General features: G+C 44.4%; 1 protein-coding gene across 1 annotated transcript in view; it reads right to left on the bottom strand.

The window, feature by feature from the left end:
* The window catches only part of LOC102297750 (sodium/calcium exchanger 1), a gene marked incomplete in the record, with an annotated part of 31,728 nt that extends 30,289 nt beyond the window's left edge, over positions 1-1,439 (bottom strand). Inside the window, 1 exon segment of the mRNA XM_014339454.2 lies at positions 960-1,439.
* Between the last annotated feature and the right edge of the window lie 9,582 nt (positions 1,440-11,021).

Here is an 11,021-nt window from a genome sequence, read left to right as displayed (position 1 = left end):
CTGAACCTCACGTTGCTCTCTGAGGCATTCTTCAGAGTGTGGCTGTTAGAGAGAAAGCACTTGAGTAGAAAAAAAGTGTTTGTGTGAATGTGATAGTGCAGATGGGGCGGAGCCACAGAGCAGCTCCTCCTATTTCAACCCTACACCAGCAACACTGAAGTCTAATGAGAGGCTGCTCTTACAATAACAGCTGACAACAGCAACCATGGCTGTTGTTCCTACAAGGTCACATTTCACACCTCAGTATGACTATGAAAAGACACAAAGCAGCCTAATTACACAAAGGCAAACTAACCTGTTGCAAGAGAGCGAGACAGGAAATCAAAGGTACAAAAGTATATAATAAAATAAATATTATATATATATATATATATATATATATAATAAAAAGAAACAGAAAAGTACCACAAACACTGCAAATCACTTTAGAAGAAAGAAAAACGTCAACACAAACTGTCAGAAATGTGATAGAAGACAAAGCTACGAAGAGAAAACGACAACCAGCGAGCCGCAAACCTGCTGGAAAAGAGAAAAACTACTACTGGAGGACATCAAACTGTTAAAACAAGTGACAAAAAATGACTAAAGTGACACAGTCCTTTAAATTCCTTTGTGTCTCTTTTATATTCAAGCTTTTTAAATAAAGATAAAATTTGAATGGACATCTTTAAAATGATTCGATGATCTTTAATAACCCAACCAAGTTTGCAGCTCACACACACTGATCACAAACACTGCTGCGTGTCAGCGTCCAGGTCAAAAATGCTAATTTATAATAAAAAAATGTATACATAAATAAACAAGGATGGCTGTGCGAAAATGAACAATCGTAGAACCCAAACCATCCCTGTCAGAGTTAGATCAGGGAGAGATGCTGTGACCTGCTGTGACATGAACAGCAACACAAGCTCAGCTGAAACGCTGGAGCACGATTGCTCAGGAGAAAATCAGAAACCTACCTTGGCTCAAACTGTTTCAGGTGAAGATCAAACTCACTGATGGACGATGGAAAAGAAGAAAAAATCAGAAGGGTGACAAATGCACAAGACTTTTCATCTGACAGAGAGCTGAAACCCCGACACTAAACCTCCTCCAGAGGACCAGCGAGAGGCTGTCAGACGGCGTGGAGACGAGGAACAGAAACACCACCTGATGATAACACCGAAATAACAACAGAGCCGACGGAGCAGCGCCGTCCTCTCCTCAGCACCTCCTCTCCCTCTGCCGCCCGCAGGGTGACGTTAACAAAGAGGACACGAAATCAGCAAATCAGATCACGTGTAACAAATTCATTCAGAGCCAGGCTGTTTCCTGCAGCTCCGCTCTCACGTTTCCTCTTTAACGGGGGTCAGATTACTGAATCTGGAGTTTGGTGAGTCCACACCTCACGTCTCATCCTAAACTGATTTGGTCCTCCTCTGCTTCCTGCAAACTTCAATTCAGTTTGATTTACACAGCGCCAAACCACAGCAACAGTCGCCTCAAGGTGCTTTATATTGTAAGGTCGACCCTACAATAATCCATACAGAGAAAAACCCAACAATCACATGATCCCATATGAGCAAGCACTTTGGTGACAGTGGGAAGAAAAAACTCCCTTTTAACAGGAAGAAACCGCCGTTTATCAGACTGATCTATGGACCAAACTGCATTTTATTCACCCCGTTACCTCAGCCTCGTCTCCTTTACTTCACTTCAATCAGTGCTGGGAGGAATTTCTCATTGTACCACTGCTACAGTGAAAACTTATCCAGAAGTACTCGAGCTGTACTTCTCTGGTCTCAGCTCCCTCACACAGACCTCCCCTCTGAGAGTTGAACCTGAGCTACAATCAGAGATCAGCTGTGTCCAAAAACAGCTGTTTGGCTCCGATTTAGTCAGATTTAAACAGGCGAGTTATGAAATCATCCTCCCGTCGTACAGGTGGCATGAAGGATGGAAATATCTACTGAGATCAACTAATCGGTGCATCAGGCTGTAAGCATGGGAAGTTTAACATGGGAGTCTATGAGGACTGACTCACTGCTGCCTCCGCTGGATGTCAGAGGAACTGCAGGCTTTGGTCCTTCTGGTCCTTCACTTGTGGTACAAAGTACCAGCAACAACAGTACTAATCCTCACACGCCAAAGTACTGCTGTATACTATTACCACACCATTACACCCTATAAAATCACACAACATTACACCAGCTACCCTACAGCATCACCTACGTCTGCATTACATCACTCCATCCCAGTGGCGTGACGATGACCTGAAGAAGCCCAGCTGCCGCAGAGTAAACCCGGCCTGTGGTGCTTCGCTGAGCTGGTACTCACCTCTGTTCCTGACACAGCAGCAGCAGGAGAAGACAGTGCGCTCAGGAGGGAGAGCCGAGTCCGATAACTGCTCTAAATTTAACAGAAAAACATGCCGTACTAAACATGGCTGCGTAGCTGCCTGCGCGCTGCTTATCGTCCTTCTGCTGGCGGGCCATGGCCATACAAGGCTCTGCAGGGCCCGGGGCCATTCAGCAGCTCCTCGTCTCCACCGACACGTGGGGAGATAACCGCTAACGGCTAACAGAGGCAGGAATGCTGGGACAAGTGCCTCGCAGCCACCCCCATCCCCAAACCCCCACACATGACATCTGCACAACCTTCACAGGGAGGCATCCAGAGAGCGACACACTCACACCTTTAAACACGGTTCCTCACAGCAGACGAGCCTCGCACGACTTCTGATTTTATTGTAAGTTCTTAATATTACAACGAGATTCTTTTTGTGACTGAGGCTGACACCTGTGCAGGTTCACCTGCAGATTGAAACCCTTGCTGTGGGGTTATGAGGACAGAGTTCAGCTTTAAGCAGTCAGAGCAACACTTCCTGTGATTATCGTGATCATTTCCTGCAGCAACACGCTCGTGCTGCGGTTCAGTCTCAACGATGAAGGTTTAGGAGTGAACTGTAAAACTCGTGCTTCTGGTGTCTGTGCAGACCAATCATGAGATAAACACGGGGGTCAGCTGACCCTCCCAGAACCACGTCTCATTTTCTGTTATTTTCCGCTGCATCAGTGCAAGTTTACAGAAACTCGGACCTCCTCTCAGCATCAGTGACATGGATCAGAGAGCAGAAACCAGCACTGGTGCATTGTGGGTAAACTTTCAGGTGTCTGCTCAGAGCAGGTGAGAGCAGGTGCTGTTTGAGGCTCATGATAGCTGGGATGTTAGCGTCCATACTGATGATGGCTCTGACCTCTGCTGGGAGTTTTATGAGAGTCATGGACACGTTTTGTTTTTACCAGCATGTATCCCAGCTCATGCCAAAGGGCACTCTGGACCTTGTTCTCAGGACATTTTTACTTCGGACCAGCGCTGTGTTATTTTTATTTATCTGTATCTGTCCTACACCAGTTCAGCCTGTTGTCCAACACCAGTAACTTTACCTGAGTTGGCGAGCTTAGTGGTACCATCTCTGTTACCTACACCAGCAGATCAAAAATGTCCCACAGTGCATCACCCCCAGTGTGCTCACTGTCGTTTCCTGGCCTCTGGCGAAGTAGCTGCTTCAAAAATGGTGTCATCCACCCACTTTTGAAAAAGGAACATTTGGATCCTCCTCTGATTGGCAGTTATAGACCCACCTCCAAGTTGCCACTTACTGCTAAGATCTTAGAGAAGCCTGCGGCCCTCCCTGAGACCTCACTGAGTCAGCTCTGAGAGCATCAAATGATGATGCAGAGTGACGACGGTTGCTGTTCTGTGTTGGAGCTCATCTTTTCATTCTGCTCAACAGGTGCTGGGTTGGTGTATCAGGATCTGGCTTGGAGCGCTTCTCTTCATACCTGTCTGACACCAACAAGCTCACCTGCTTGCTCAGGTGTCAGCAGGCTGGTGTAGTGTGGGGAGTAGTGAGTGCAACAGCTGAGCCTGAGCCAGCACAACAACCAGAAACAACCAGCAACCAGGTCTCGTAGGCTCAGACGACTGCTGCTGCAGCACAGGAGGAGGGGCCACAGCCCAACAACAGCGTGAGGAAGAGACGAGGACGGTGAAATTAACGTGGTAAGAAAACAGATCACAGGTGTCGAACTCCAGGCCTCGAGGGCCGCTGTCCTGCTTGTTTTCCAACTAACCTGCCCTTGTAGCTTCTTACTGGCAAAGCACACCTGATCCAGGTAATCAGCAGCAGGTTGGGCAGGGATATCTCAAAACCAAGCGGGATGCTGGCCCTCGAGGACTGAGGTTTGACAGCCCTGAAACAGATGTAGGGACATAATTAGGAAGGAAGAGACTCAAAGACTCAAGTAAAATAAACGGCCACTCGACTACGACTAACAGCTAACTGCTAACAACTGTTGATGGTCACCAGTGATGGGAATAACGGCGTTAGTTTTTTCAGTAACGAGTAATCTAACTAATTACTATTCCTATCGTTGCAACGCCGTCACCGTTACTAACAAGATAATGCGGTGCGGTCGCGTTACTGTTTTTCAACAAACAGACAGTTGAAGCTGTCTTCAGCTTTTCGCACCTTATATCAGTTGCACGGAGTAATCTGGGCGCTGCAGCTTTAAGCAGCTGCGCTCCCGCGGACGGCGATCACTTTCTGCCCGATGATCAGTGTCTAGCACAACATCTGGAGCTCAGGGGGCAAAACAATGGCATGAGTGCTGCTGTTTGACTGAGCAAGAGTAAAGGAGTCGTGGTAAGACAATCACATGACCACTTACAGACAAAGCAACAAGGTGACATATACCAGTTTATAAATTGTGTTGATAGGCCACGTAAAACAGAGTCATGCTAATCTGGCGACACTCTCGATGGAGGACATTGAACGACATCTACCAATTCAGAACCACGATAACGGAGTTCTGGCTGATTGGAGCCGGCTTATTGAAGCACAGGACGCAGCTACAGCTGTTCAAAATCCCACAAGGCTGGCCGGCATGATGGACAATGTTTTGAAAGCAATATGGATAACATGTTGGAGAAGAACGGGAATTGAGAGACCTGGTGACCTGTGACGGACATTAGACCAACTGTAAAAATTGGATGCAGTTGTTCGCACTAAACCCAAACATTCACCATCTTCACTCATGTGGCCCCACTGGCGCCAGCTGAAGGCTCTGAGGTCGAAGCTGGAACAACAAATTCTTCCATGATAACAGGATTGTTGTCAGAACTCTTTGTCCCTCCTTCAAGGCCGTCCGCGTTGATCGAAGATTGTTGACTTTTGCTTAACCGGGTGAAGGGACACTCTCTCTCGGTTGACACGGCACACCTCACACACACACACTCTCACACACACACACACACACACACACACACACACACACACACAAACAACACACCAAAAACACAAACACACACACACACACACACACACACACACACACACACACACACACACACACACACACACATCACACACACACACACACACACACACGTATACGACACAGCCCCCCCCCCCCCTCCAAACGTCTTCCATGTTGTGCAATGTGATGATTCCTGTGCTGAGGTGTATCTCCCCGCTGGAGCTCAGTCCGGGGGGGTCTTTTTTCTCCTCGTCTTTCCTCATGTGGTGCATTTTCCATTGTTATACCTCTCTGACCTGTCAGCCCCATGTGATGTTTGTGTAATGTATGTATGGTCGGACAGGTAAGACGGCGCTGGCACGGCTGGCAGCCTTAACCCAATTTCCCTCGAGATGAATAAAGTATTTTCAATCAATCAAGCAATATATACTTGCGTTTTTCCTCAATAGTTTGGTCACGTTTACTGTCTAAGGACAGCGCAGCGAGCACTCTCTGCTTATGAGCTAAAAATTAAAAACAAAACAAAAAACAGCCCGTTCGTGTTGGTGGAAAAATGCACCATGTCGACCAATCAAAAGTGATATGGCAACATGACGTTTACGAAGAGGGGGAAGATTTAGGAGTGACAGCGAGAGAGAGAGCGAGTTTTAAGATGTGAGAGATTTGTGACGTTTAGCGTGTTTGGAGTGTGTAGTTAATGTGTTGTCTTGTGTAGTTAGTGTGTAGTGTTGTGGATAGTTTTGTGTTGTGTGTCAGAACAATGAGGCGGCTGCTGTCTCCAGGTAGAAACAGGAGTGATACACCTGCTGCTGTCAGACCTGCAGGTATCAGGCTGTGATGTTTCCTTTATAGTGGGCAGAAATATTTGTGGCACCTTATTGAAGAACAGCTGATTGTTCTGTAAATAGTTTGAAATGGTTATTTTAAAAAAGGGTCAAAGGTAAATGGATGCAAATAACTTTGTTTGCAAAACTTGTGCATATGATTTTAAAATTGGCCGTTTATAATTTAAAGTTATGAAATATGATTCAATGAACATGTTTGTGGTTGTTACAGTAAAAAACCTTTTCTACTCGAATTTGATGTTTTTTGTCTGATTTTAGATCAGTTGTGTTACTACAGTAGTCAAAATGAAAACAGGACTGTAGATTCAGACACGTGAGGCTGTGCTGATGAGACCAAACAAGGCAAAGGAAACAGTTTTAAAGGTGAAACGTGGAGGAAACATCAGAAGTGGTTAAAAATGGCCGATTACACCCTGGACCTCAGAGGGTTAAACGTGTTTTTTAAAGTAACACAATAGTTACTTTTCAAGTAATTAATTACTTTTAGAATCTTGTAACTCAGTTACTAACTCAGTTACTTTTTTACAGAAGTAACTAGTAACTATAATTAATTACTTTTTCAAAGTAACTTGGCCAACACGGATTGTCACACACTGCAGTGAAACCAAGAACCCAAGCACAACTTTCAGTTTTCAATATCAATAATAAAAAAATAAATATTCATATGCAACAAAATGATGGTATATTTATTTTTAATTATTGATATTATCCAGCTGCTCTGAATGCTCGGGTTCAGGCACTATTTTGTACCCTTTGATCTGTATGAGGTCATGCAGAGGGAGGGTCTTTGTATAGTCATCTCACATACTGAAGCCCCACCCACTTGCTGGACAGGCCTGTTTTTGTGGTCAGCCAGTCAGAAGACATTTGGCCAAAGTGGAAGGTAGTTTCAAAGGGGGAGGAGCTAAAAGAGCATGTTTATGACATTTATGAAGCGAGGGGCCGAGGACGAGATAAAGCCGGATGATGTTGTCCTGACCTCAGATTCCCCAGCATGAAGCAGACCACCAGTAAAGCACTGACAGACAGACGCTGAGGCTACCCCGGCACTCAAGCACTGTTTCCCAGGACTGAGGAGGCCAAGTTTATCTCTGCCGTCTGATTATCACCGCTAACATTCCTCTGGCCTTTATTTTTAAGTGTAAGTGTGTGTGTGTGTGTGTGTGTCACATTCTCACAGTGCATCAAACACTCCACCTGTATCTCACAACCTCCAGCCTCTCTCTTTAAAGTCCACAAAGACGGAGGTTGATGCAGGCACAAAGGTTTGGTCACAGGTGTCAGGAACTACTGGACTCAGAAGCAGACGGTGGTCAGGAGGAGGAGGAATGGGCAGGGAGCTTTGAAATAGAGACCAGACACATTTTATTTTTGTGCAGTTTTTCCACACTGTGCCGGAGGTGTGGTCCATGACTCGGCTGCAGGGGAGGAGCGGCACAGTGAGCTCAACGGGGTGGTGCTGGGGCGGCAGGTGAGAACACAGCTGGTGGCGTTTGGCCTCATGACAGTCTTTCCCCCTTTTTTAGCGAGACGGGAGACGAGAGGAGGGAAGCTTGAGAGAGCTGAGACTGGAGCTGACCAGACTGAACTGTCACAAAAGCAAAGTCAGAAATAAACGTGACATCGAACTGTGTGTGAAGTTCATTTTATACACACGTCGCTAAAAGTTGAGCTGTTTCCTGTCGAGCTGCTGCAGGTTTACTGTGCTCCTTTTAAACTGTATTTCTGTACGTACAGTTTACGTGACGTGGGCTCAGTGTGACCTTCAGACAGCCTGCAGAGTCAAACTCATCAGACTCACTCTGCCTGGTTATTGGTGCTCAGCAGCTGGAAGCGCCTCTGCTCGTCCTCTGTGTTCTTGCCGTTTTCCCTTTAAATCTGTCACATTCAGATCCTAACAATTTAATGACAACAGCCCCGAGTTCATTGAACCGCTGTAGGTTCAAACAAGGATGCGTGTATTTTCCTCCAATAAAAAAAAAAAAAAATCTAGTTTTCTATCCAGCATAGCTACCCAGTGACAGCTTTATAAACAGAACCATCTTTCATTGGTTTTTAAACTGTAGGACCAACTTTCACATTGCAGTAACTGTTTGAGGAAAAAAGGAAAAGCTGCTCGCCTCCCAAAGTGTTAAAAGATGCACAGAAGAGCTCTGATGGCAAACTTCAGTCAGCAATTTCACCTCCTAAAAACAATGGTGTTTGATTTCAGTGCAGGTGGTGGGCGTGGCTTCAGTCTGCTGACTCCACCCCTCAAAGATCAGTACAAACGTCACCACCCACCAGAAACATGGTTGAACATGAAGTAGGGCTGCTCAATTATGGCAAAAATGATAATCACGATTATTTTCACTGAAATTGAGATCTCGGTTATTTGACGATACTTATTTAACCCTATAAGACCTACTATAGAACCAAGTCCGCCAGAGCTTATATTATTTTTTTACATGTAGTGCCATTTTTGGGAGCATTTCAAGTTGCTATACATCAATACAACTGTTATAGCCCATATTTTAATAATATGTATGCATTAAGTCGCATAGTAATTACATTAATTAGCAAAAAAGTGCAATAAACTACAAAAAAATTGAAAATCGTTTTTGTTTTTTTACATATATTTCTACTTGGAGAAATTTAAGAGGTTATCCCTCTAAAACTTTAAATACAAAAAAGTTGCAAAAAATAGTTTACAACAACAGGAAATTTATTTTGAGTGTCTTCATAGTTTTATTTTGGAGATAAGCAATTTTTATATACTGCAGGAAAAACGAAAAAACAATCCTATGATGCAAATTTGCAAAGAAAAACATGCATCAAAATAAACTATTTCCAGCAGTGCAATTCGAGTTCTAAGCATCCCAGAAACTATTCAGAAAATAAGAGTCAAACATGACTTATAAAAACACCAGTATAGGCTTTTAAGGCCTACAAGTAAAAAACTACATTTTCCGCGAAAATGACGTCACTTCCGGTTTCGGACAGGAAATGGCGGACATGCGATAGTTCGGTTGACGTCTTTTCAATGTGGGAAGTGTTACGAACAGCTGATCGGATCGGCAAAGCGTGTTTCTGGAATATTATGTTTTTGTTCCTGCAAGCGCTTTTTATGCAATTTTTGCAAAGCTATATGTGGAAGGAAACCGTGACCGAGGACAAGCTGATGGCATAAGATGTAAGTACAACTCCTCTGGTTTCATATGCAAAACAAATTATTGCGCTAGCTTACACGGTTCGGTTCTACAGGGATTTAAAGGGTTAACAATAACAATGTATTGAATAATTCACGGAAGGAAAGTTCTCCCTGTCTCTGCCCCTCCCTCCCATTCATTTGAATACATTGCACTACAGCTCCCTGGATCTACCCCCACCATCATATGTACTGTTTATCGGCCACCTAAGCCAAATAAGGAGTTTTTAAATGAATTTTCTGCTCTTCTCACTCATTTCTCTGAACTTTCTCCAAATCTGATAATTGTTTGTGACTCCAATATTCATATGGACAATGACAAAATCCCTCTTTCCAGAGATTTTACCTCCTGCCTGGAACGTTTTGGGTTTTCCACTCATTCTAAAGGACATATCTTGGATTTGGTATGTTGTTCTGGCATCACCCCCACTCACTGTAAAAATAAAATAGGTCGTCTACGTCCACTGTGAACAACCATCACTGATCAGAGGGCAGGGTCCACAGCCTTTTTCACAGTCACATGGTCAATAGTGGGTCATTGACGCTCCCACTAGGGCTCTCCATTTGGTCTCAGAACTGGAGAAGCTTCTCAGATGAAACATCTTCAAGAAACTTAAAGAAGTCGAGACACTTTTCTTGCCGAGCTCCTTGGATCAGCTTCTCTGGCTCTAAGCTTTAAGCTAACTTTCCATTATGAATACAATGATCCAATAAAAACAGAAGCACTTATCAATAAGACATTGTAGATTTTTGAAGATAAAATGAAATGACCCCGACCGCACAGTCCCATACAGCTCATGATATCAGCAGCTGAACAAACGCAGCAAAGACAGGAGGCACTGACGATACACAGGAAAATTTCAAAATAAAATAACGGGATAAAATAAGACAGGCTGTTATGGTCTGTAGGCAGCTTGTGACTCCTTTAAGCAAAAGCCCCATATAAATGATTATCGCTTGCTTAATAAGAACTGCTGAAGAAATAATGAAAATATAAACAAAACGTACAGAATAACTGTTTCAGGCTTTATGTACGAGGTACCCTGAATGCAACACGTCACCGTCATCATCGAGGATCTCTGCATCGGCCTCGGGCACAAAAAGACAGATTTCTTCTTTCCTGCTCAGAGTTCTCCTTTCACCTCCTCAGCACACAAAGAGGAGGCTGTGGGGAGTCTTTCATATGATCACAATCAGACTTAGAGATTTAAAACGTGTTTTTATTCTGTATTAACAGTGAGTGCTTGAAGGTGTGAGGTAACAGCTGCAGGGTTGCATGCCCGCGTCCATCACACAGGACACTGTGCGCCCTCTAGTGTGCGAGCAGGTGCAGTGCAGATGAATAGGTTTCACAGCATGAACCCCATCAAGTCCCCAGCTGTCTCACCCAGTGGCGGTCCTAGCCTGTTTGGCGCCCTGGGCGAACACTCCCTCTGGCATTGGATTTACAACATTATGAATGAAATGTGCTCTATCTGGAAGCAGCAGGCCCCTCCCCTTTCCATGGGTTGTGTGGGAGACTTTAAATCATCAAACTGTAAATTATAAATTTTAAATTTTTATTGATCGATTTACCCCGAGTCCTAAAGTGTAGATTTATTTTCTTACTCTTCTTATATTTATAGTTTATTTACTTGCACTGCTGTAGCTGGAGCCTCGTCGTCTCGTCTCTATGTGCTGGACTGTCTG

The sequence above is a fragment of the Haplochromis burtoni genome, unplaced genomic scaffold (genome assembly GCF_018398535.1).
Source record: "Haplochromis burtoni strain Fernald_Lab_line unplaced genomic scaffold, NCSU_Asbu1 Contig_282, whole genome shotgun sequence".
NCBI classification, from domain to species: domain Eukaryota; kingdom Metazoa; phylum Chordata; class Actinopteri; order Cichliformes; family Cichlidae; genus Haplochromis; species Haplochromis burtoni.
This window is presented reverse-complemented; position numbering and strand designations above follow the sequence as displayed.